Source organism: Protopterus annectens, chromosome 9.part0 (genome assembly GCF_019279795.1).
Source record: "Protopterus annectens isolate FY-2018-M chromosome 9.part0, PAN1.0, whole genome shotgun sequence".
NCBI lineage: Eukaryota > Metazoa > Chordata > Ceratodontiformes > Protopteridae > Protopterus > Protopterus annectens.
This window is the reverse complement of record NC_056743.1, coordinates 507,990,812-508,016,165: the sequence shown is the minus strand read 5'-3', so window position 1 is coordinate 508,016,165 and position 25,354 is coordinate 507,990,812. Positions and strand designations below refer to the sequence as shown.

At 38.8% G+C, this 25,354-nt stretch overlaps 1 protein-coding gene across 1 annotated transcript in view; it reads left to right on the top strand.

Annotated features, from left to right (window-relative positions):
• LOC122811307 (aldo-keto reductase family 1 member B1-like) overlaps nt 1-23,957 on the top strand; it is a 356,222-nt gene extending 332,265 nt beyond the window's left edge. Inside the window, exon 12 of the mRNA XM_044083068.1 lies at nt 23,669-23,957. The gene's annotated coding sequence lies outside the window, so the exon portion shown is untranslated. The remainder of the gene's footprint in view (nt 1-23,668) is intronic.
• The last annotated feature ends 1,397 nt before the right edge of the window (nt 23,958-25,354 follow it).

Sequence of the window (25,354 nt, the reverse complement as noted above, 5' to 3'; positions counted from 1 at the left end):
GATCCTGCTGAGGCCACGGTTGGCCTTAATGGAGGGTCCTGTATGTTTGAATGTATTTTTGGAATCCCAAAAATAGGTGGAATAATGGGATCCTGCACTTTTAAAAATTCAAACAAGTTAGAGTTGAGCTGTTCAAAGAGAAAACACTCCTCCAATTCCACCCTGATGCTGCTATGAGATGTATTAATCTCATTAAGGGACACAGGGCAGTATGTTTCCATATCACATAAAAGGTTCAGCATCCATCCATTATAGTCTGTGTTGTACATGATGACAAGACCCCCCCCCCCCCTTGTCTGGTTTCATGCACCTATTTTTCCTGTCATTCATTATTGAATTCAAAATGTGTCTTTCTTCAGTGTTCAAGTTGTAAAACTGGTGATTACATTTACTTGCCAATAGACCACAAATCTCTTTTTCACATATCTTTTCATAGAGGTTACTGACAGGGTGTAAGGGGGGCATACCTCTCAACCTGGAAACATCAAAAATCTGGACAAAGGTCATGAAAAATAGGTACAAATCTGTACACTGATTAACATAAAATTTGCATACATAATCATGTAACCCCACCCACTCCAATAGAATTGTGGGATACCAACTTTTAAATGCAAACTGAAGAACAGACAACCAAATTACGGCCCCAGAGTCCACCTGAAGCCATATTAATGTCCCATTACCTGACAATTTTGCCCCATTTACCATAAACACTAATGTGCATACTGCTTTACTTCTACAATGATTATTTGGATTTTATTTTACATATACCACAAACACTAACAGACATCTGCTAAATAAAGCAATGTAGTCTCACAATTAAAATAGACAGCATTAAAACTTCTCTGCCCTTGAAACTCACATTCATTGAAACAGCATTGAAACCTACATCCAAAGAAAATGCATCTGATTCTGGCCAGTGGTGGATAAAGATTACCTTTGGGCTGTTTTCAAATCATAGGTCCCTTGTTGCACACGAAACAAATGTGTTCTTTGATACACCTACCTGACTTTATGAAATTATATTCCTTGTATAATACAGCACACTTGTTAGAGCGCATTTTAAATTTATTGTTTGAACATTTTCCAGTAAGCAATGAAACAAAATGCATGAACCAATAATGACAAAACTGCCCAATTCAGAACACCTCCATCATAAAAAGTGTACTCAAAGTTCTACAATCCACCAATATCAGTAAATATGAACAATCTCTGCAGAAGTAAAAGTCATCTAAATACCATGTTAAAGAGATCTGTAATTAGGTTGCTTCTAGCAAACAACTTTATATTTCATTGTTTCGTCTACAAGTAAAATGCCTGTTGCCCTTGAAGGATAAATTGCCTATGTTACATAAAAAATGATAAGCTAGTAATATTTCAATAGGGAATGGATAGCAAACTGATAATAGGTTCATAGTTAATAGGTATATCGCCAAAGGAGGACATTCTCAGGACTGCAGCATCCACCCCCTTTAAAAGTATGACACAGTACATATCAGCAATCCATCAATAGACAGTGGGAGTAGAACCCACAGCCTTCTGCAACAAAAGCAAGTATACTACCTGTTGTGCTAACAATATGAGTAGAGTTGACATAAGCAGCACTAAACTTCTCTTTCCCTGAAGAACTGTGCAGAACAAGAAATTAGCTTCCATTCCTGCCATTTCACAACTTAATTCAACCAGCCGGAAATGATGATGTGAGTTCCTTGAGCTCAATTCCGACTGGCTGGTAGCCTGATGGAGCTGACGTCATTGCACACGTGATGACATCAGCTCCAACAGCGCGAAAATTTTAAAAAAAGCAAAGAAAAATTGGAAATGAAGGGGTGCCACTCGGGAATCGTGGATCCCTTCATTTGGACCCCAAAACTCGGTAAAAACCGAGTAATTCAGAATGGTTGGGAGGTCTGAGGGGGGGGGGGGGTTTGCAAGGCTTTTCCTCTTGCAGTTTGTAATACTCACATCACAAGTACTTTGGCCGTATAATAGTTGCAAATTAATTTTATGGGTAAAAAATTTTAAATCCAACAGGGAATGATCAATTTTCACCCTGTTGGAAGGTACAAAGTTAAAACCTTTAAGGAATACAGAATGATGTATAGGCTCAATCAGTAAATCTGTGAAGTTGTAGATTGTAAAACCAAAAAAAGAAGTTACAGTACCTGGATTATTGCAAAGATCCTGTAGTGGGCACATTATTACTTACTCCGGTTCCCTTGTTGGTACCGCTGCCCTTGATTCCTGAATTTGTTCGATCCCCGTTGGTTGTGATGGTAATTCCCTTTGGGTCCATTGTTGTTCCATTTGTTGGCAAGCCTCTCTGAGCCCCGTGGTGGTGTCCTCCCAAAGGGGCCATCTGCTTCGGGTTCATTGATGCTGTCAATGTGAACCGGGGGATCTTGAAAAAGTAGGCCTTCCTGTTGTGTCAGTGGTGGGGGTAAACCCTCCTTTGCTGGTAATCCTGGTCATCACATGCCAGTTTTTTGTCTTTCCTGGCTCTAACTTTTAAAATCTGGTGGTCCACCTTGGTAAATATTTGTTGAAACTCAGCTTTAAATACTTCAAACCGCAGGTCTGTAGTAATTAACCTAACAAGTTTATGCACGGACTCTCTAATAATAGTTAATTTCCCGGTGTTGTCTTTAATAAGTAAACGGGTAAGATCCAAACCCGTTCTGTCAGAAAGCTCCAACAACTCAAAGTGGAATACACCATTAGCAGTAACCCCTTGTAGATATTTCCAAAAGCGTAATCCTTCTGGAACATGGCCCCTTTTAACACACTCTTCCAAAAAAGCCTTCTCACTTTGTAAGGACTTGTATTTATACAGCAACTTTTCTAAGTGTTTAATTTGTTCCCCTCAATGTCAAGTGGTCACTATTAGACATAAATGTTCTATTTGCTCCTTGTAAACTAGTAGTAGAATGCAACCAGCTGTTAACATTCACTGAAATAGAAAAGTCAGTAGGGTTCCCAAAACGGGACCATGACAGAATCCTGAAAGCCCAAAATCCTGAAAGTTCAAAATACTGAAAACTCAAAATCCTGAAAACACACAGGATACCAACACTTACTATATTCCAGCACAAGTACATATCGAAACATATTACCCTTCAACTATATGTAGGGGGGCAAGCCCCCCTGCACCCCCCCATGTGGGTGGCTGTGCCCCCCACACCCTCTGCTACTTAAATATATTAACTCCGAGACTGCACTTCACTACACTAAGTGCAATCTTGGAGTTGATATATTTAAGTAGCAGGGGGTGTGGAGGGTGCAGCCCCCCACATGGGGGTGCAGGGGGTCTTGCCCCTGCTTATACTTGGAGAACAGTAATATAGTTTGTTTTATTTGTTTCTGTATGTACTTGTGCTGGAATGTAGTAAGTGTTGGTATCCTGTGTGTTTTCAGGATTTTGAGTTTTCAGTATTTTGAACTTTCAGGATTTTGGGCTTTCAGGATTCTGTAGCACTCCCACCAAAACTTGTACCGGTTTGTTTACCTTCACTGTGATTTAAAGTCATTCCATTGTTGTCATTCAGGGGTGTAACTCTTCTCTACACTTCCTGACTGGAAGCTTGCATAATTTGTTGTACAATACACTATGTAATCTGCTGGTTAAGAAGTGTTAAATCAATATTGTCCAGCATAGCAGAAGACTCTAATAATTCCTGTGAACTATCTGAAGCCATACTGGAAATTTCCAAAAGGCAAACCAGAATATCAAAAAAGAAAATCCCCGGAAAGTGTAGAAGTCAGTAAATAAACAGCACAAACACCCTGGCACTTGGCATTCTAATAACAGGCAAAAAAATAAATAAATAAATAAACTTAAAAAACTCCAAAACACTTTTAATATATAAAACAAATAAACATGGTTTAGCGATTTCGTCATTCTACGTAGGAAAGACCACCCGTAAATTATGGGACAGAATGACCGAGCAACCTAGGGACATCAGGAATAGAAAGACAACTAATGCTTTATTTTGCCATAGTGTGACTTACTAGTTTTAAAAAATATATATATTTTATAATACACAGAGTGAAGTATAACAACAGGGGGGAGGTGATCAGAACACATTGTTGGAGTTTAAAGAAACTATGTGGCAACTGATGCTTAATGCCACAGTGTCCCCAGGAATTAATGATTGTTGTTCTACAACTAATTTATTAAAACTTAGATGGATGCAAATTTGAAATTAAATAATATATTTTCTGTATCCATATGATCATCCAAATTTTGTTAACATGAGATTTGTTTGTATTTTATTTGTTTTACTAATGATGTTTTAGATATGTCGTCTTAAATTATGTGTAAATTGGTTAATTAGGTAGATGCTCATTTGAATGTTGGAAAAATGTCTATATTTTCATATGATTTCTTTAAGGAAGGTGCAGATTTCTAATTAATTAAGTCAGTCACCTGATTTAAAGGTATATAAGGGAATTATTATTTTATTGTTTTTATTTGACATTTGTTAACCGGGATGATCCAACTAGGTATAACCTTTTCTCAGTGGAGGCCCAGGGAGAAAACCTCCACATAGACAATAGTAAAATTACAATGAGATACAGTAAAAGGCAAATATTTACAAAAATTAATAATATCAGCAGTAATAAATATATCTAATAGCTATAAGAAAGGAGTAAGGAGATAGAGAAGATTACAGACAAGCAATAGGATGATAGTAGGAAGAAGCAGAGGTACAGTAGGGGAGGAGCTCAAGTAGGATGATTACAGAGACAAGACCCAATAGGATGATAGTAGGAAGGAAGCAGAGTTAGAGTAGGGGAGGAGCTGAAGTAGGATGATTACAGAGACAAGACCCAATAGGATGATAGTAGGAAGGAAACAGAGGTAGAGAAGGGGAGGAGCTCAAGTAGGATGATTACAGAGACAAGAGCTGATACTATTAAGTTGCAATTTTAGTGTTTTATTTTAAATTCATGGACATTTGAGATATTGCTCAAGGGTAGAGGAAGTTTATTCCAGTGGGAGGCAAGAGAAGAGCTGATAAGATACTGTCCAATAGATTTATTAGGTTTATAAATTTGAAGTAGATGTTGATCAGAATGTCTGAGAGATCGAGGAGGGGTATAAAGAGAGATGAGTGGTGAGAGACTAGGGCATTTGTTGGGTTTGTTCAGTATGGAATGAATAACTCGAAGTTGAGAAAATAAGAGTTGGTTAGGAAACTCTAGCCAGTTAAGAGACTTCAGAGCTAGACAATGATGAGATTTAAAAGACTGGTTAGAAGCGAATCTGGCTACTTAATTATAGGTAGATTCTAATTTGAAAAAGAGAGAAGACTGTAGATTAGTTAGTAATTAATTAATTAATGTTGTTTTAACATTGACTCTGAAGATGCCTATGTAATTCCAGGCTTAAGCCCTAAGTCTTGATTTTAAGTATTAATAAACCGGATTTTCCATTGAGTTGTAGGTGTTGTGGTGATATTACTAGTTTTATTTAACAGAATCTTCTGCAGATAATAACTGCTCAGTTAAAAATAGTTTATGTTTACATATATTTTGGGAGTGTAAAGAGTTGGTAGGCATTAAAAATTCCCTACAGAGTACCCTGTCAGGAATACGGTGCAAGCAAATGAATGTAACTAAGGAAATTATTTTGCGGAGCTTGGATACTAGTTCTGAGTTGGCTAGAGATAGTAAGGCCTTGTTAAGTTTAATCCTGGTACCTGCCAATAAAGTAATTATAAGAAAATGTAAGTCAAAACTTAAATCAATTATACTTGAAGTAGTGAATATTTTAACAAAGATAAAAATCAGGAGGTGGGATCTTTAGAAAAGGGTAGGAGCAAATTATTTAGAAAAAAATGGAAATTGTGGGAGCAATAGATGCAGAAAAATGTTTTGAGGAGAAATAAGGTTTAGGAGAAGCTAGGAATTGAGTAATGTATGTAATATTGCCTAGATTATAGGATAAATAATATATGTGATGGATATTGTTTGTAGATGTGAACTTGTTAATATGGTTTGATTACTTTTGCATGACTGCAAAGTTGCATATATTACAAGTGATAATTCAATAACTGTGTTTAAAAAACATCTTCTTAAGCCAACAAAAAATATAAAAGTTAAAAGAAATACCACTGAAGCAGGCTCAAATGCTGTGTCGAAGAAAGACAAAAATGAATAAATCCAGTAAAAAACAGACACAGTCACGGCTGCAGTATCCAGTACTAAAATAAATTACTACAAGTGCACAGAACACAAGCGCTTTCACTATAATAACTTCATCAGGTGTTTAAAATGCACAGTAAAACACAACTCCTATAAAGCACTAAGGTAACAGTCACATGATACATTCCAATTACTGTTTAAATGCATATTACATACAAAATACCAGCACATGATTTAATGGCACATAAAAACATAAATACATTAGTGAAAGCTGCACTATCTCCTCAAGGGTCTACTTTTAAGTCGGGGTCTCAGGGGTACAGATTCATTAAAGGAGTACTGCACCCACAAACTCAAAAAACATATTTAAAACATCATGGCATGATGTTTCCTACACTTTAGCACTCTGGGATTATTTACAGGATTTTAAATATTTCTATATGAAATTCTAGACTCTGACCACCTGGAGGCTGGCATATTGACGTGGTTTGGATAAATCAGGTTGCCATCCAGTATCCCAGAAATCATTGTTTGGCTCAAAAATATTACAACATGCAGGCCTCCGTTTGCCTAAAGTTCCTGTCATTTCATAAATGTTGCATGCGTACAAAGTGGATAAAGGGAGGCTTCTTTGTTCACCAGTGGCAGTGGGGAGCTTGGAGCACCCTATCTATCCCTGGAGGAGTGTTCCCAGCACAAGAATCTGGTAGTCTATTGGCCATTTTGGGCCACTTTCTAGCTCTTTCAAGTCCCCCTGTATAAAACCTGTTTTAGCGTGGCTTTTCGCGATTTTGCGCATAGTGCAGCATCATTGGGTTTAAACCATGCTCGGCTCCACAAAGTCTGCTCTTCACTTTTTCCCTTACAACTGATCTAGTTCTCATAATAAACACCCTATTCCCACTTTAAAGCCTGGCACTTGCTCACTAAAGCAATTATATAAGTCAGCACTAAAAAATTAAAAGCACTACACCCTTACAAACTTCCCTTAAGTACTTTGTTCCCCATTGGCCATTTTTTTCAATTATAAAGGAATTCCCAATACTATTCTAGCATGTCCAAAGGTCAGTTGTCAATCTCCTCTCTGGTCCAGCTGGTGAATCTGGGAATCTTGAGGCAATGTTATAACTGCCTCATGTACACAGACAACCATCTCCTCCTCCCAACAAATTCCAACATATGTGAGAGATGCAACCATATAGCCAAACTGGATGATAAGCTCTCTCAACTCAGTACTGGCGTAACCAGTCAGGAGGAGAAGGAAACCACACTCACTACAATTCCAGTCTCACAAAGACCTACCATGACAGCAAACCAAACACATAAACACACAAAAACATACTCGGAGGCTCTAAATAAAAATCTGCCTAAGCAGCAGAGACCTCCAAAGCAGACACCCAAGCAACCGCTACCCCAAAACAAAACACATGCAACACATAGCTCACAAAGCCAGTGTGCTGAACAGTCACAGCCCTTAAGGCTAAACAACACACCTGATACACTTGTAATAGGTGACTCTATCGTCCCGCTCACCAAGCTGAACAAGGAGAAGGTCACGGTGAGCTGCCTGTCAGGCGCTAGGATCTGCCACATAACACAAGCACTCAGGTCACTCCAAGGTAAGTACAAATATGACTCAGTCATCGTCCATGCTGGTGTGAATGACCTGAGACGTACCTCCCTGGACTACATGAAAAGAGACATAGAGGAGCTCTCTGAGCATGTAGCCCAGGCCGGTATGACCCTGACCTTGAGTAGCATCTTACCCTCACCAAGAATGATGCCACAATATGAAGACAAGATGATCAATTTCAGCAATGGGCTTAAGTATTGGCGTCATTTAAAGGGGATCCAATGCCTGTCTGCCTGGGATGACATGCTCGATAAGCCACGATGCTTCGCTAGGGACGGCTTGCACCTGTCACCCCTGGGCTTTCGGATATTGGCAAAGGCTCTTGCCATCCCCATAGTGCCTATTTTAGGCAAGGCTCAAAAGACAAATCCACCTCCATAGGTATCACAAGGGATAAGAAACTAAGAGTAATGCTACTCAACACCAGAAGTCTAAACCTCAAGATGCATGCATTCGAAACTCTCCTTAGCATGGAGAACATCGATATCTGTGCAGTAACAGAAACCTGGTTCAAGGCTCCCGAGAGCACCCCAGCACTACCATGTTATACCTCATACCATGTTTTTCGGCCCCAAAATTTGGACCGAACCACAAAAGGAGGAGGAGTATCAATATTTGTCAAAGATACCCACACCTCCAGGTTGGTGGCACAGCACGAAGCATCAGAGATTATCCATGTGCAACTAACAGTGGGTAAAACTGCCTTCCAGTTTATAGCCTGCTACAGACCACCCTCCCAAACCCAGGAACCCCTCTCGGCCTTCCTGAGAACACTGGAAAATATGAAGGTCTCTCCAAACACCATTATATTGGGCGACTTCAACTACCCTAACATAGACTGGGAGCATTACTCTAGCCCAAAGGTTCCTAGAATTTATAAACTCAAATGCTATGGAACAACTTGTTGCCACTCCCACAAGAGGGGAAAACATACTGGACCTGATCATCACCAACATGGGGACTCTATGCTCCAGACCAGAAGTGTATCCCTCACTGGTAAGATCAGACCATAAACTAATCTCACTAGATATTCACATCCCGACACCAGCCCCTGCCCAGAAAACCACAGTGAAAAATTTCTCTAAAGCAAATTTCACACTCCTCAAAACTGAGGTGAAATCCTTCAAAGCCCCCGGGCCTGTGGAAAATACGGCCCAGACAGCAGAATCCTTTATAAATGCATTCTGTGAACACCTTCAGGAATGCATGGATCATGCAATCCCAAATAAAACCAAGACCCAATCCTCCAAGGTTAGGCGTCCTGTCTGGTGGACCCCAGCCATAAACAAACTATACAATAGAAGGAGGAGGCTACTACATGATAGAGAAAAATCCCAAAAAGGGAAGGGATCTCTCATCAGTTTTAGCAAAAAACTATGGGCACTCATAAAATCATCTAAGGCCAGCTTCGAGAGAAAAATTGCACAGGACACTAAGGATAATCACAAGGCTTTCTTTAGTTATGTTAGGAACCTGAGTGGGAATTCCCAGATATGCTCAGAATTAGTCCAAAATGACAAAAAAATACACTGAACCCACAGACATTGCCAACATCCTAGCTGACAGGTTCAGTGCAAACTTCTTCGCCCCTTCCCCACCAAAAGGGCAAATATCTATCCCAGCAGAGTGCTGCCCCCCTGACATCTCAGATGCTCAGGTAAGAACCGCCCTCTCCAAAGCAAAAAGCACAGCATCAATGGGACCAGACAGTGTCCCGGGCTGCGTCCTACATGAACTCCAAGAAGAACTAAACCCAAACATAAAACTACTGTTCAATCTCAGCCTTACTACAGGATATGTACCCAAAGACTGGCGTACAGCAACAGTGGTCCCTCTCTACAAAGGTGGTGCCTCAACGGATCCTGGAAACTATCGCCCCATAAGCCTGACTAGCTTGGTCTGCAAAGCTATGGAAAGGATCATCATGGACCTCATAAATAAAGATATTGGGGACCTACAGACACTGGATCCTACCCAGTTCAGCTTTGTTAAGGGCAGATCTTGCCTCTTAAACCTGGTTGATTTCTTTGAAACAGTCACCAAGGCCATTGACAAGGGGAAGGTGGTCCACACAGCCTACCTGGACCTTGCAAAAGCCTTCGATACAATACCCCACTCGGGCATTATATATAAGCTCACCAGCTTAAATATAAACCCCTATGTCACTAGATGGGTTGCAAACTGGCTCAAGGACAGAACCCACATGGTTAGAATTGCTGGAGCCATGTCAGACTCCAAACCAGTTACAAGTGGCGTCCCACAAGGCTCAGTCCTGGGACCTCTCTTGTTTGGTATATATTTCTCGGAGGTACAGGCTAACACGGAAGGACTGTGGTTGACCAAGTTCACAGATGACTGCAAACTGGGCACCATAATCAACTCTCCAGCCGACACAAGCATCCTACAAAAGGGCCTCATAGAAACAGACAACTGGTGCCAGAGCCATGGCCTCAAGCTAAACGCCAAAAAGTGTATAGTCATCCCCTTTGGCAAAAACAAAGTGCCCACAAATTACCACATAGGTGGTAATCCATTAAGTACAGAAGAAGTAATTAGGGACCTGGGTACCCAAGTTGATAGCAATCTCTCATTTGACAACCACATGGCCAAAGTGGTTAGAAAAACCTTTTATATAGCCCACCTAATCATGAAGGGATTCACATCTAGATCAGGGGAGGTCATCATGCCTCTTTACTCATCCCTCATCAGGCCCATAATTGAGTACAATGCCCCTTTTGGGATGTACCTTACCAGACACCTGCAGCAATTGGAAAGACCCCAAAGGTACCTCACCAAGAGGATCAAAGGGCTCAAACAGATGCCATATGCTGCCCGGTTAAAGAAATTCCAGCTCTACTCAGTGACATACCGCCTGCTCAGAGGCGATCTGTGCCTGACGTATAAAGCCATGTCCAACCCGGAATTAATAGACATGCTGCACCTCAGAAAATCCAAATCCCATCAAGCTACGCACTTGAGAGACTTAAACCTCAGCACTGAAATAAATAGGACATGCTGGAGGGACAGATTCATAACCCAGAGGCTCCCTTCACTCTGGAATAAAATCCCAGTCCAGGTTAGGCAGAGTCCCTCACTGACTCTCTTCAAGAGGAATCTTGATGAGTGGATGGGAGATTGTAGGTTTACCCTGGGTATCACTTCTGTGTCACTGTTAGACAGAGGCAGAATATACCAACCTCGAAAAAGGGCATAGCAAAATTAATTTAAAATGGGTGGTGAAAGCCAAACACACTCTGGCTAGGCTTAGAAATGTCCTAGGCAGATAGCCTAGTATGAACCTATGAACCTATAAAATAGAACAGTGTAAGTAACATTCCCTGCTGCTGGATGACTACTTAAAACAGAAACAGTGCAAATGCCACAGAACACACTCAAAGTGCTGTTTACTCCTGCCTTTTTTTCTAAATTTAGTTTAAATGGCAATAATTTGTGAGACAATGAATTCCAGTCCATTTACTTCTCCCCTCCCCCATAACACTTAGCTTCCCTAGCTGTCAAAGTCCTGAGGGTAATTTCACCTGGTAATTCCATTGATTGGCAGATCTCAGCAGGGTGCTTGACTCATGTAATTTAATCTTTGCTCTAGCATTTCCTTTGTCAGAGGGAACATTTTTTTGCTGCACTATAGCCATGGCCTTACTTGACTGCAATCACATCCAGTAAGGTCTTGCTCCAAGGAGCTAAAGAATAAAACATTTATACTATTAACCAGTTTAGATCTTTATTAATTTAAGTGTTAAGGTATCACTTCATGCTTCTACCTTGTTAAGAATTCAGATTTATATGTGCAACGTGTGTTGGTATGCAGTGTTTGCCTTCATATGTTTTTACTCCACTGGTTGGTTTGCAAAAAAAAAACGTTTGCAGTGTCCCTGGATTTGTCTTTGTACATACAAACCGCATTGCTATATTTTCCCCTTCCTTTTTCTTGTGTGCAGAAGTCACTTATAACAAAGTAACATTTTTATTGATTTCTTTTTAAATAAAGGACATCAAGGTTAACTTACCTTGAATCAGATAATGGATGCCACTGCAAAGAATCACTGTTGAATATTTGTGCATGGACAAAATCCCTTACTAAATTTATTTGCCAGCCTCCAGTCCAGTTGGTGCTATGGCTTTAATATACTGGTGTATTTGCTCATGCCTTCCAAATATCTCCACCATTACATACCAGTTTTGTAGTGTAGTAACCACCCGACATGCCCATATACCTTTAGCCATCAATATGCAGCTACTCCTGTTCATATGAGTATGTGAATTCATTTTCAGACTTAAGGTGTGGAAGCTGCACTGAATAATTCTAGGTGCTTGTTCAGGTTTCACATGGTGCTTTCTTAGAGCTACTCTCATGTTAAGCCACTAAATATGTTGCACTGCCACCTGTGATACCAGGGTAATATTTTAATCTTTCTATTCCCGCACTGCACACTAGCAGTATCTGGTGCAAATACAACAGAGAAGTATGCAAGCATCTAAGCATCATTTGCCGTGCAGAATGTACAAGTATGCAAGTATGCATACCAAATTTCTCTGTTTCCAAACATCGGTGTTACTACACTATTACTGAATAAAATGAACATATTGAAATGTAACATGACCTGTTACCAGGTGTAATTAAGATTTTTTCCTGTATAAACAAATTTCCATGATTCTTTGACTGTTTAGTTTGATTCACTTCACTGGCTACCTGTAGAGGTTTGCTCTTTCTTAGCAAGTTGCAGTAAATATTTTGTTATCTGGTTGTTTACCTGGTTAGTTTGACTGGGCACACTATGAACATTTCCAGTGGCATCCCGGGGTAAAAGCTCAAAATGGTGCCATCTCAATGGTCTGACCTGGTACTGCAGTCCCTTAACTGCTGCCTTGCATATCTTGCATAAGACAGATCTGAATTATCCATTGCAATGTCCAATTCAGTGTTTCATCTACAGACTGTGTGCCTGCTGCCTTTGACGAATACATTGCCTTGGTTACAGTAAAAAAAATAACATTGCAATAGGGAATGGATGGCAAACCAAAGAAACTAAGACAGTCACGACTACAGCACCCAACATTAGAGTACAACTTGTGATTTCCAATCCATCTACAGGTTGTGGTAGTAGAACCTATAGCCATATGCATAAAAAGCACATATACTCACCAATGTGCTGCTACCACTGCTTTCAAGTGCTGTAGCACACTCATTGATGACCATGTGCTAAACAAACAATTACACATTGAAAACAGATTTCACATCAAGACCGTGACAAAAATAATGGCAATGCAAATACAGTCAGAAGGAATTCAGAAGAAACTGCACAACCTACAAGCTCTGTAGAGAATACAGAAACATCAGATTTGTGACATTACACAGACATGGTTTAAAGCCACAGAATGTACTCTGTCAGAGCAAGGCTAAATTGCCTTGCACACATGTAGACCATGAGGCACAAGAGAATGGGACACAAGGTGGAAATGTGCCTCAGTCTTGATTAGCAGCAAGTATTCTTCAATATTTTTCAAACCGGATAACACCCAGGCATTTACCCACATGCAAATAACTGGAGAGAGTGTCCCTTACCATATCTGAGCAAGCTAGAGGTCATCATCTGTGGCACAAGAAATCACAGCTCAATATAGGAATGAATGCTGATTATCATCTGCTGTTAAAATCAAGTACAAACACTAGCACCCTCTGCAAAAACTCAGAATAAGTTTTGCAAGGATCTGCCAATGCACACATAATAATATGCTGATTATTAGTCAGAGAAAATCAAATGTAATGTTCTTTGGCACCCCATAATAGCTTGCTAAAACTCTGCACCTGACAATAACTGACACATCCGGCAATATGCTGCCTGTAGTAACAGAGCAAAAAATATCCAGGATCACATTGGACCCTACTCTCTTATTAACAAACTATGCAGATAATATTAGTGGAACCTTAAATAACTAAATTTATGCTACAAACTCTCATACCTTCTCACCTCCAGCATGTACACAACCAAAGCTATAAACATACTTATCCCAAAAACTAAGCATGGGCTCCCTTTAATAGCTCTTCACTCTACCACAAATACAAGTAACACTTGTACTGTTACTTTTACAAAGATCTGTAGATTTGAATTACTTGCAGAACCAAATATGCATCTTTGCTATTTCCTCCAATGCTTCAAGTAGCTACCCATCAATGAAAGAACAACCTTTCTACTTGGTTCAAAGATATAGAAATTATTAAAATGGGACTTTGTCTTCCTCTAAAATCCAAACTACATATTAACCAAACTCTTATCCGAGAGACAGTCAGGAAGATGGCTTAATACTTATCATACCATGTTTCAAGACAGCCACAGGAAAACATGCATTCTCAAAGCTGGATTCAGCAGGCTGGTATAATCTCCCAGGAGTAGCTAGGGAGCAAAGCAATCTGGAAGCATTCAAAACTAAATTAATAGAACTGCTGTGGGATACCAGATTCCTGTGCTATTGTGACAATGGCTGCTCAGTTCTTGATGTTGGAGTGAATGGCTAGCCATTGCATACCGTGCCTATGCCAAAACACACCTGCACTATGACTGTAGCATTGATATATGTATGGTAAATAAAGCAATCCTGAGGGAAAGCACTTTGGATGACATTACCATTATGTTGAATGGTGCTACTGTTTTTAGCAAAATGGATGTGAAGGCAGGTTACTGCCAAATGGAGGTGAATCCTAAGAACAGAATAGCAAATACATTTTTAATCACAAAGGTCTTAGAAGATACAGGAGTTTAATTTGGGTTGTAAGATCGGTTGCAGAAATTTTCAGATGTATAATATATTTTATCCCAAGCATTCTGAATGTTAACATTTTCTTTGATGATGCAGCCTGTGGCAAAACAGAAACAATGATTCTATAAGACAAGTTTTACAAATATGCAAATAATTTTGACATTAAACTGAAATGCAAATTTAATACATAATTTCTCGAGTTTTATGGTAATATATGTTCAAGGAAGGAAGGGTCACCAAATCTAAATAAAGTTAAGGCAATATACAACATGTCACCATACTGAAACGCAAAAGTAGTAAGATGTTTCTCAGGCATGGTAAATTACAATCCCTTGTATGGGTAGCTCTTTAAATGATAACTGCCTTTCTAAGGGTTTTAAGATTAGTAATTTAAAAAGTGTTAGTATGCCGCGGTGGTACAGCGGTAGCATTGTTACCTCACAACAAGAGGTTCTCCCATTCGATTCTCTGCTTGGCTTGGGAGTGCCTTCTGTGTGGAGTCTGCATGTCCTCCCTGCGGTTGGGTAGCGTTCGAAAGACATGCGTGTGTAAATGGGCATGCCTTCAGTGAAGGTTGAGCGTCAAGCTGGCACCTCGGAGTTTCGTAAAAATCTACTGCCAATCATTAGTGGACCGGAGTTCCACTGTGGCCACCCCTTACCGGGAAAAAGCCGAAAGACAAACAACTCATAAATAAAAAGTGTTAATGTGGTGCGTTTTATTTTTTATGAACAGGAGTTTCTACTTTACTGATCGCTCTCCCATACACACACGCAGGCACTTTAAAAGTCATACACACACTCTCCATGCATTCCTTTACTGTTCACTGTCTCACACACACGCAGGCACTTCAAAAGTCATACACACACTATCCATCCATTCCTTTACCAATTGCTCTCTCATACATACAAGCAGGCACTTCAAAAGTCATACACACACTCTCCATGCATTCCTTTACTGTTCAGTCACTCACACACATGCAGGCACTTTTACATTCATACACACACTCTCCATGCATTCCCTTACTGTTCGCTCTGTCATACACACACGCAGGCACTCCTACATTCGTATACACACACACTTCATTCTCTCCCCACGCACTTGCAATCACTGCCCAAACAACACAAGAATCAAACCTACTACCCTTATGTCTGCAGAGAGACATATTTTAGATAAAAAAAATTTGTAGGTGGCAAATAGCCGATGGGAGAAGCACAGCAACATAATCGAGTGTTTGTCAGTGTGAGCATGCAATTACAATCTAACAAGCCATTACTTTACACTCGCTAAGCTGTTTAGCGAGTATAAAATAAGGAAAAAAAAGTAAACAGCTAAGCGAGTGTAAAATAATGGCTTGGAAGTTCGTAAACGGACAGTCATGCACACACAAAACTTCAGACATCACAGGGCCATAAAGAAAAATGGTTGCTATTGGCAACCAAGACCACATGGAACAGCTGGCAAGGGAATGCCACAGGAAAGGAAATTACATAAAATAAAAAATACAGGGCATTAAAGGACCAAAACAGACACAGAAAGCTGTATGTGAAACACTCCACGGCTTTGGACAAAAAAGATTTAATGTGAACCCAATGGGTATATATATATATATATATATATATATATATATATATATATATATATATATATATATACACATAAATAAATAAATACCATAATGAATTAAATACATATGTATTTAATTCATTATGGTCATTATGGTATTTATTTATTTATGTATATATCGAAGCAATAATGTACATATATATATATATATATATATATATATATATATATATATATATATATATATATATATATATAATTAATTCATTATAGGTTTAATCAATTTAAAGCATTTATTGTTTTGGCGCCAAATGTGCTTATTTAAATGACTAGGTTACAATTAAAGTTGTTCTGGATGAAAGCGCTTAACAACTGTGTACTACTGTTCTGTTTTTGTATTACTGAGGAGTTTTTTACGAATACCCATTGGGTTCACATTAAATCTTTTTTGTCCAAAGCTGTGGAGTGTTTCACATACAGCTTTCTGTGCCTGTTTTGGTGCTTTACTGTCGTTGGAGTATAGGGCATTAAAGGAGTAAAACAGTGCCAATTTGCAGATAGAAGTGGGACTAATGCATCAGACAACTGACAGCAAGTTTTTTCATTACACCTTCTCACTGAACAGATTACAAGACGGCACAACCACTACCCATATTGAACAGGAAATCTTTAAGGTAGTCAGTGGTACTGCTCTTTAGGAAAGTTAGAGAAAGTAACTTCGGAAAGAAGACAACTTCATAGTAATAATTGCCACTGGCAACCAACACCACATGGAACAGCTGGAATGCTGCAGCAAAGGCAAATAAATATAAAAAAGTACAGTACTAAAGCGCCACAGTTCAATACCAAGTGCATACATGTATCCACAGTTGTTTGGTCAGCAGGACACAAACAGGCAATGTTTAAACATTTTTGGATGCACGTGTGAACTTATGCAGCACAGCGACAGAAAAGCCAGGAGAAATGAAGATGCCACATTAAAGAGATACTGATACTTTGCTGTCAAACAATGTATTTCTACAAAAATGTCATACTCACCATTATAAATCCATGAGGGAAGTTGATGCAGAAAGAAACTCACACAAGGTTCCAATAGGGAAATACAGCGTACTGGAAACACAATGCTAAAAAGAAGTACCCTACCTCTTGTACTTGTATTTGAGCACTCAGGCTGGGGGAAGGACAAGGGAGCCATGACATCACAGAATGGGTGGGCCTTATTATTTTAGTTAGAATCAGATGACGGCTGTGGTGATGTCACTTTGGGGGAGGGAACTGATTAAAAAAAAAAAAAGCACCTGCACTGCCTGGCCTCGATGATGTCAGTAATTGGGCGACTCCAGCAAGCTTTATTCAGATGTGAGGGAATCATTTTGTAAGTGAAACCATCACAATGAGAAGGTAGGCTTCTGTTACAGAAGTAAGGGGAATTATAAAAATTGTAAATGCTTTATTGTTGTTGCTTTACAGAGGACAATGTAAATAGGGAGGAATAGGGACGTGAAGTTGAGGAATACATTAGAGAAACCTGTTGTACTCCTTTAAGACCATGCCCCGAGTCCCACCTCAACCTAACAATCCATGTAGACTCTAAGTCTTCAGTCTTATTAGCTATATCACTTAACCTCTGATATTCTACCAATGACCAAGAACTTGAACATTGATTGTATGCCTGGCCCTCAAACACAAAAACATTGTGTTCAAGCACAATTTCAAATAATTTGGCCAATAGGCTAACAGTTTCCTCCCCATAGTTGGCATAACATTCTAAGAAAAGAACAGTACTGGCAATACCCTCTATATTGGCTATCATAGTAAATAGGGAGACTACATCCATGGTAACAAGTAAATAGTCATTGCAGGTACTCATGGAAGCAAAACAATATAAATCATTCAAAAAACGCTCACTGTCCTTCAAAACATGCTTGAGATTATCCAGAGTAGGTCTCAGATGTTTTTCTATATAAATCGACATTGATTCCATACACCAAATCCTACCCAAGACAATCGGTCTCATTGGTGGATCTACATTGCTCTTGTTCAGTTTCAGTAAGCCTTGTATGAGCGGAACTGTAGGTTTTCTCACAAACAAATACTCAAATAACTTGTCATCTATCAGATTTAACTCTAACAGACATTTCACCAAAACATGTACATCAAAAACAACATTGTTGACTTGCACACATATTTTCTCATAGAACTGCTCATCATCCAACATGTCTCTCATTTTTGTAACATACCAGTCCTTATCCTATACCACAATTGGCCAACCCTTATTGGCAGGTCTAATAATGATATCTCTGTTGTTCTCAAGACATTTCAATGCATCATTCTCATTTTTAGTTAAATTATACCGTTTTCTATTTCTTTGCGATACAGCATAACCAAACTCCAAGTCATAAATGTCTTGTACACATAGCTTCTCAAAGGCTGTCACTAGTGAATTAGGCTTAGGGATAAACCCACTGGTTTTAAAGAAAACATTATTAGCATTGTTAGTATTATTAGATATGGCCGCATCATCACTGGTACTGCTATACAACAGTTTTAATGTTAAATTCCTTGCAAACATTTTCACATCAAAAATAACTTCTGTGAAATTAGACTTAATTAGGACAAACCTTTCTGTAACACACTTTGTTCATATTCAGATAATGCGTGCCTAGACAAATTCCACACTAGTCCTTTTTCGTGTTAAAAAACGCTTTTTTATGGTGTTCTGACTGTTTATATTCCCTTCCAGTTTCCTTTTGTTACGACTCCGACTTCTCCCTCTCTGTCATTCTTTTATAAACTTGATGTTCTACTCTTTCACGGGCAGTGGAAAATGGAGGTCATATTGCCCAAAAGAGCTCACAAAGTCAAAGTCCATACCAACTAGCTCAGTTGCTGTATTAATGCTTTTAACCACTGTAGAATCCCTATGAACTTGAGCCGTGGTGGCAATAACATTTTTGCGAGCTCCCAAGTCCCTGCACGGAGCTGCAACATTGTCTAATGGTTGAAGTACTTCATTTCCACTTGTTGATCTCGCATCACTGACACAAAACATCTCCGAAGTGGTAACAGCACCATCTGCTGTCAAGAATGCTTCTCTAGGGTCCAACAAACTTGCATTATTGACATTTGATGCCTCCGAACCAACAATGCTGCCATCTACAGTCAAGTTCATAGAGCAAACTCTAGACTCAGCTACATCTTCTCTAGGCCAGGTAAAGACATTCCCTGCACAGAGATCTCATCAATCATGGCATATCTTGCTAATTTTGCCTTTCTGTAACTTGGCGTTTCTGTATCTTAGGCTTCTGATACAAGCTGCTGAAAGGGAGATTAAGACATTAACTGATTCTGTGAATGTCAAATACTTGCAATTCTTGAAAATATATCCAGATGCTGTTTTAGACCAACATCTGACTGATATGTTGAATTCCCTTTCTGTATATTAGGCCAAGTTACAGAAAGGCAAAATTAGCATGATATGCCTGATCGACAAGATTTCCATGCAGGGAATGTCTTTACCTGGCCTAGAGAAGATGTAGCTGAGTCTAGAGTTGAGGCTGGCTCTACGGACTTGACTGTAGATGGTAACATTGTTGGTTCGGAGGCATCAAATGCCAATAATGCAAGTTCATTGGATGCTAGGAAAGCGTCCTTGACAGCAGATGTGAGATCAGCAAGTGGAGATGAAGTACTTTAACCATTAGACAACGCTGCAGCTCCGTGCAGGGACTTGGGAGCTCGCAAAAAAGTTATTGTCACCATGGCTCAAGTTCATAGGGATTCCACAGTGGTTAAAAGCATTAATACAGCAACTGAGCTAGTTGGTACGGACACTGACTTTGTGAGCTCTTTGGGGCAATATAACCTCCATTTTCCATTGCCCGTGAAAGAGCAAAGCTTCAAGTTTATAAAAGAACGACAGAGAGGGAGAAGTCGGAGTCGCAACAAAAGGAAACTGGAAGGGAGTATAAACAGTCAAAACACCATAAAGAAAGCATTTTTGAATGCGAAAAGGACTAGTGTGGAATTTGTCTAGCCACACATTATCTGAATATGAACAAAGTGTGTTACAGAAAGGTTTGTCCTACATACCTGCCAGTAAGTCTAATTTCACAGAAGTTATTTTTGATGTGAAAATATTTGCAAGGAATTTAACATTAAAACTGTTGTATAACAGTACCAGTGATGATACTGTTCATAAGGGTGGGCCAATTGTGGTATTGGATAAGAACTGGTATGTTACAAAAATGAGAGACATGTTGGATGATGAGCAGTTCTATGAGAAAATATCATGTGTGCAGGTCAACAATGTTATTTTTGATGTACATGTTTTGGTGAAATGTCTGTTAGAGTTAGATCTGATAGATGAGAAGTCATTTGAGTATTTGTTTGTGAGCAAACCTACAGTTCCGCTCATAAAAGACTTACCAAAACTGCATAAGAGCAATGTAGATCCACCAATGAGACCGATTGTCTTGGGTAGGATTTGGTGTATGGAATCAATGTCGATTTATATAGAAAAACATCTGAGACCTGCTCTGGATAATCTCAAGCATGTTTTGAAGGACAGTGAGCATTTTTTGAATGATTTATATTGTTTTGCTTCCATGAGTACTTGCAAGGACTATTTACTTGTTACCATGGATGTAGTCTCCCTATTTACTATGATACCCAATATAGAGGGTATTGCCAGTACTGTTCTGTTCTTAGAATGTTATGCCAACTATGGGGAGGAAACTGTTAGCCTATTGGCCAAATTACTTGAAATTGTGCTTGAACACAATGTTTTTGTGTTTGAGGGCCAGGCATACAAGCAATGCAATGGTGTAGCTATGGGCACGTCCTGTGCCAATAGCTACGCTAATGCAGTTATGGCTATTTGGGAGACTGAATATGTATTGAATGGACCATATAGTAGTTATATTTTATTCTTCAGAAGGTTTGTAGATGACTTTTTTATTTTGTGGAAGGGTGACCTCAATACATTTTTGGAATTTCATGAGTTTGTCAACATGAGTACTAAATTTTTAAAGGTCACTTTCAAATATGCACTTTTTGAGATTGAGTTCTTGGATGTGTTGGTTGTAAGGGACAATGAGGGAAAACATTTTACTAAGCTCCATAGAAAAGAATGCCATGTGAATCATTTGCTACACAGGGACAGTTTATATCCTCCTTACATTTTTAGGAATGTTAAACGCAATCAGATGTAGAGAGCGTCTTGATTAAATGTGAAGGAGCAGGATTTTCAGACACAGGTAAATGCTGCCATGGATAATCTCAGAGATAGAGGGTATAATGAGCAATACCTCCTTATGAATGTCAATGATGTAGTGGGAATGAGGCATAGTCATGCCAAACCCTACTTTTCGAATGGGAGAGGGAAAGTTGGTAAGGTGAAAAATAGTATGGTGGCATGAAACTTAGTGTTCCTTTGAGCTATACTACTGATGTCTCTCAGTATGTAGACATCATTAGGAAGCATTGGAAAGTTCTAGTTACTTATCCCGATGTAGAAAAACTTATAGATGATGAACCTAGGTTTCAGTTTAGGAATAGCAAGTCCTTAAAAAGGAGACTATGTTATCCCAAGGGAACCCCGGCTGAAGACTGTGAATATGGCACCAGGCCATGTGGATGGTGCAATCTTTGTTCTTATATTGACACCAGTGCTGAATTTTATCATCTTGACCAGGGGAAAATGTACACTTTTAAAGTACATGCCACATGTTTTACTAAACATGTGGTTTATCTTGCTTATTGTGTAAAATGTATGGGATTCTATACAGGGAAGACCAACAGAACAGTTAAAGAATGTATAAGAGAACATGTTCACAATATAAATAAACACAATAAGGTTAATGCACTAGCTAGACATCTTATGAACACAGACAACACCCATATGTTCAAGTTCTTGGTCATTGGTAGAATATCAGAGAGTTCCAGGTTAGGTGATATAGCTAATAAGACTGAAGACTTAGAGTCTACATGGATTGTTAGGTTGAGGGGGGAATCGGGGCACGGTCTTAATGAATCCGTACCCCTGAGACCCCGACTTAAAAATAGACCCTTGAGGAGATAGTGCAGCTTTCACTAATGTATTTATGTTTTATTTATGTTTTTATGTGCTATTAAATCATATGCTGGTATTTTGTATGCAATATGCTTTTAAATAGTGATTGGAATGTATCATGTGACTGTTACTTTAGTGCTTTATAGGAGTTGTGTTTTACTGTGCATTTTAAACACCTGATGAAGCTATTTTAGTGAAAGCGCTTGTGTTCTGCGCACTTGTAGTAACATTTTTAGTACTGGATACTGTGGTCGTAACTGTGTTTGTTTTTTACAACAAAAATATAGTTCATGTTGTGAGGTTTTTTTCATTGTTGATTTAGCCAAGTTCCAACAAATCAGACACTTATGAGTGTTGAGAGAGTCCTATAATTAATAAAAACACAGCATGGCTGTCTGTAGGAGAGATCTTTGTCACACAGGCACATTTGCAGAGTGATTGTTCTGCGGTGACATGGTAGAACCTGAACCATAAACCAAAGAAAAACATTTTAACTAGATAAATACATAAAAAAGGGCTGAAACCAGAGGTAGAAGACAGAGAAGATAGAAAAGTAAACTAAACAGTTTATTCTACAGACAGTGAAAACAAATTCTGTCAGAAATACAGCATTCAGCCTGTAGCTACTTCCTCCCACCTAGCTTGAATCCGTGCAGGAAAGATCTGGAGAGAGTTGATACAACATTGTATTAGGAGATAGGGTTGGTTCTAAACAGTCTGGAAAAGGACTGAGTGTTCCTAACACCTACAGTGTTTGCTGTTATACAGAAAAGATACCTCCTCTTAACTAAATACTCAATGTTTTTTTTTCCATTACATAATTTCCTGTACTTGTAGTATTTTATGGTAGCATATTTAAAAAAAACAGTGAATCAGCTTTGCACATATGGTAACCAATGCTAAATTATGGGCATCATGGGCCTGGAGGTGAAAATTATAATGGGCCTGTTTATTTACTATGACAGCTGCACAGGATTTCAGATTAAACTGTGAATAGAAGTAGAAGTGCCTTTTTCTGACATGTAGGCCTACAGCTGTAGCACCACCAGCCCTTTTGTTAATTCAGCCCAGATTGTAACCTCTGGATCTAATCTAGTTGATCAAGCAGATGTTGTGATATCGTACCTTTCAATTGCCCAGATTTTTGCCTCGTATTATTGGTCTGTTCCTCATAAAATGTGTTTTTTGGCAACTCATCGAGAACTGAAGTTACTAAATGACAAACATTTGAATTTCAGACTTCATATCCTTTAGAAAATGTATGCTAATACAACACCCTTTATTCTAACAACTTTCTTACGTTTATACGAGCAGTATTTAAAGTCTATCCCTTTTTTTGGACCTTTGTCCCCCATTATTTTTGGCTTTGTCTAGATTTTTTGTGCTTTAAGGTTGAGAGGTATGTGTGATATGGATCACATGTTCACCGACCTGGTTGTCTGATATATTAACTTTACATTTTTTCTTGTTTTTAGGGTGAACCAGAAAGGACATCACAAGAGAGATGAAAACAATTTACAAAAGAACAATTACTTTTTATGAATATATGTTGCAATGTAACAGTTGTTTCTTATCAACCAGTATGAGTGACATTTTCTTGCACAACTTTCTTTCCAAAAAAAAGTCAAGTATTTGTATTAGTCAGATTTTGTTTAATAACTTAACCAGTGCACTGACAGAAGTACATGTTAATCATTGACAACTGCACTTCAGCAGTTGTCCTGCAGTAAAGAACTGCCAGTAATAAAATACAGCGTGTGTCAATCTGATTGGCATTTTATTGGGGGGGGGGGGGGTGCAAACTGCTGAACCTACATGCTTTCTTTTTTCAGTCCACAGATAACTTTCAGAATCCATAAAGATCCATTACACAACTTTTGTCTGTAATCACACTTAAAAATATGCTCAGTCAAAGTTTTGACTGAAAAATCTGACTATGCATTTTGCCAATTTTACTTTTCTCGCAGATAATGTATCTATTTATCCATGAAAGTGTATATAGTATCCTAAAGCAAATGTTCTCACATTCACATCTCTGTATTTAATGATGCACTACTCTGCTAACTCGTCATTTGCATCTACTGTGAGAGATACACTAATGGGAAAAATGAGGAAATAAAACCTCGATAAAGTTGCAAGGATGAGGACTATTCACTGCTCTTCCTAAATGAGGAAAAGAATTAACAGCAAGGTGAACAAAAATTCAGGAATACAACAATGATTCTTATGGAAATCAAACTGTTAAACATTCTCAGAAACCACTTAAAAAAGAATAAATGCAATAAATTGAGTGAGAAAAAAAATACTGAGGTCACAAAAACTAATCATGGACTATATTTCATATCTGAATAAAAATGATGAGGTTAGAGGATATAAAGTAGCAGATAATGTGACTGTAATGGGAGTAAATGGAAATATAATCCACAGAGAGTGGCGTTGCTTTTAAAGAATTTGGTGGTATGTATGTCGTAAGTAACACAGATTTTTTTCTCTAGTTCTCCCATGACACCAATAGAGGTATTGCAGGAGACAACTATAATGAGCTAGGAAACTGGTACCAGAACCTGGAAGGAAGGGATGGTAGGGACTGAATGCTATAACCCTACAGGACATCAAGGTGTTTACGTAGACATGATGGAACTAACTGAGCTGAAAAACTATTACCAGAGACTCTTTGTGGGGATGAGCAGTACAATCCTGCAGGGAATGCCAACATTTTTTATATTGGAACTCAGATCATGGACTGAATTCAAAGGGTTTTACTATTGAAGTGGATATCCTTGAGTGACTGCAGCAATCTTGTAAATGGTGGATGAAAAAGAACGGGAGAAGGACAAGTAATAGGAGAAGGGGTCACTGAGAACATTTTTCAAGACATGAAAGATGTTCACAACAAGAATTTCAATTAAACTTGCTGAAAAATTCTTTTGATAGGCAGTATGAGAGTTACAGAACATTTGGATAAAGTACAGAGAAAATAACAGTACTAAACATGATGACAGCTAAGGAATCCAAGAGGTGAGCCACACAAACTTACACGCTGGAAGTGGTATATGTACGGTAAAAACATTTAAAAAAAACAGCTCACAATAAACAAATAGTAAAGCTCCTAAATGCTTTATCCTATGCATGGGTCCCCTCAAATTATCTATTTTATGATC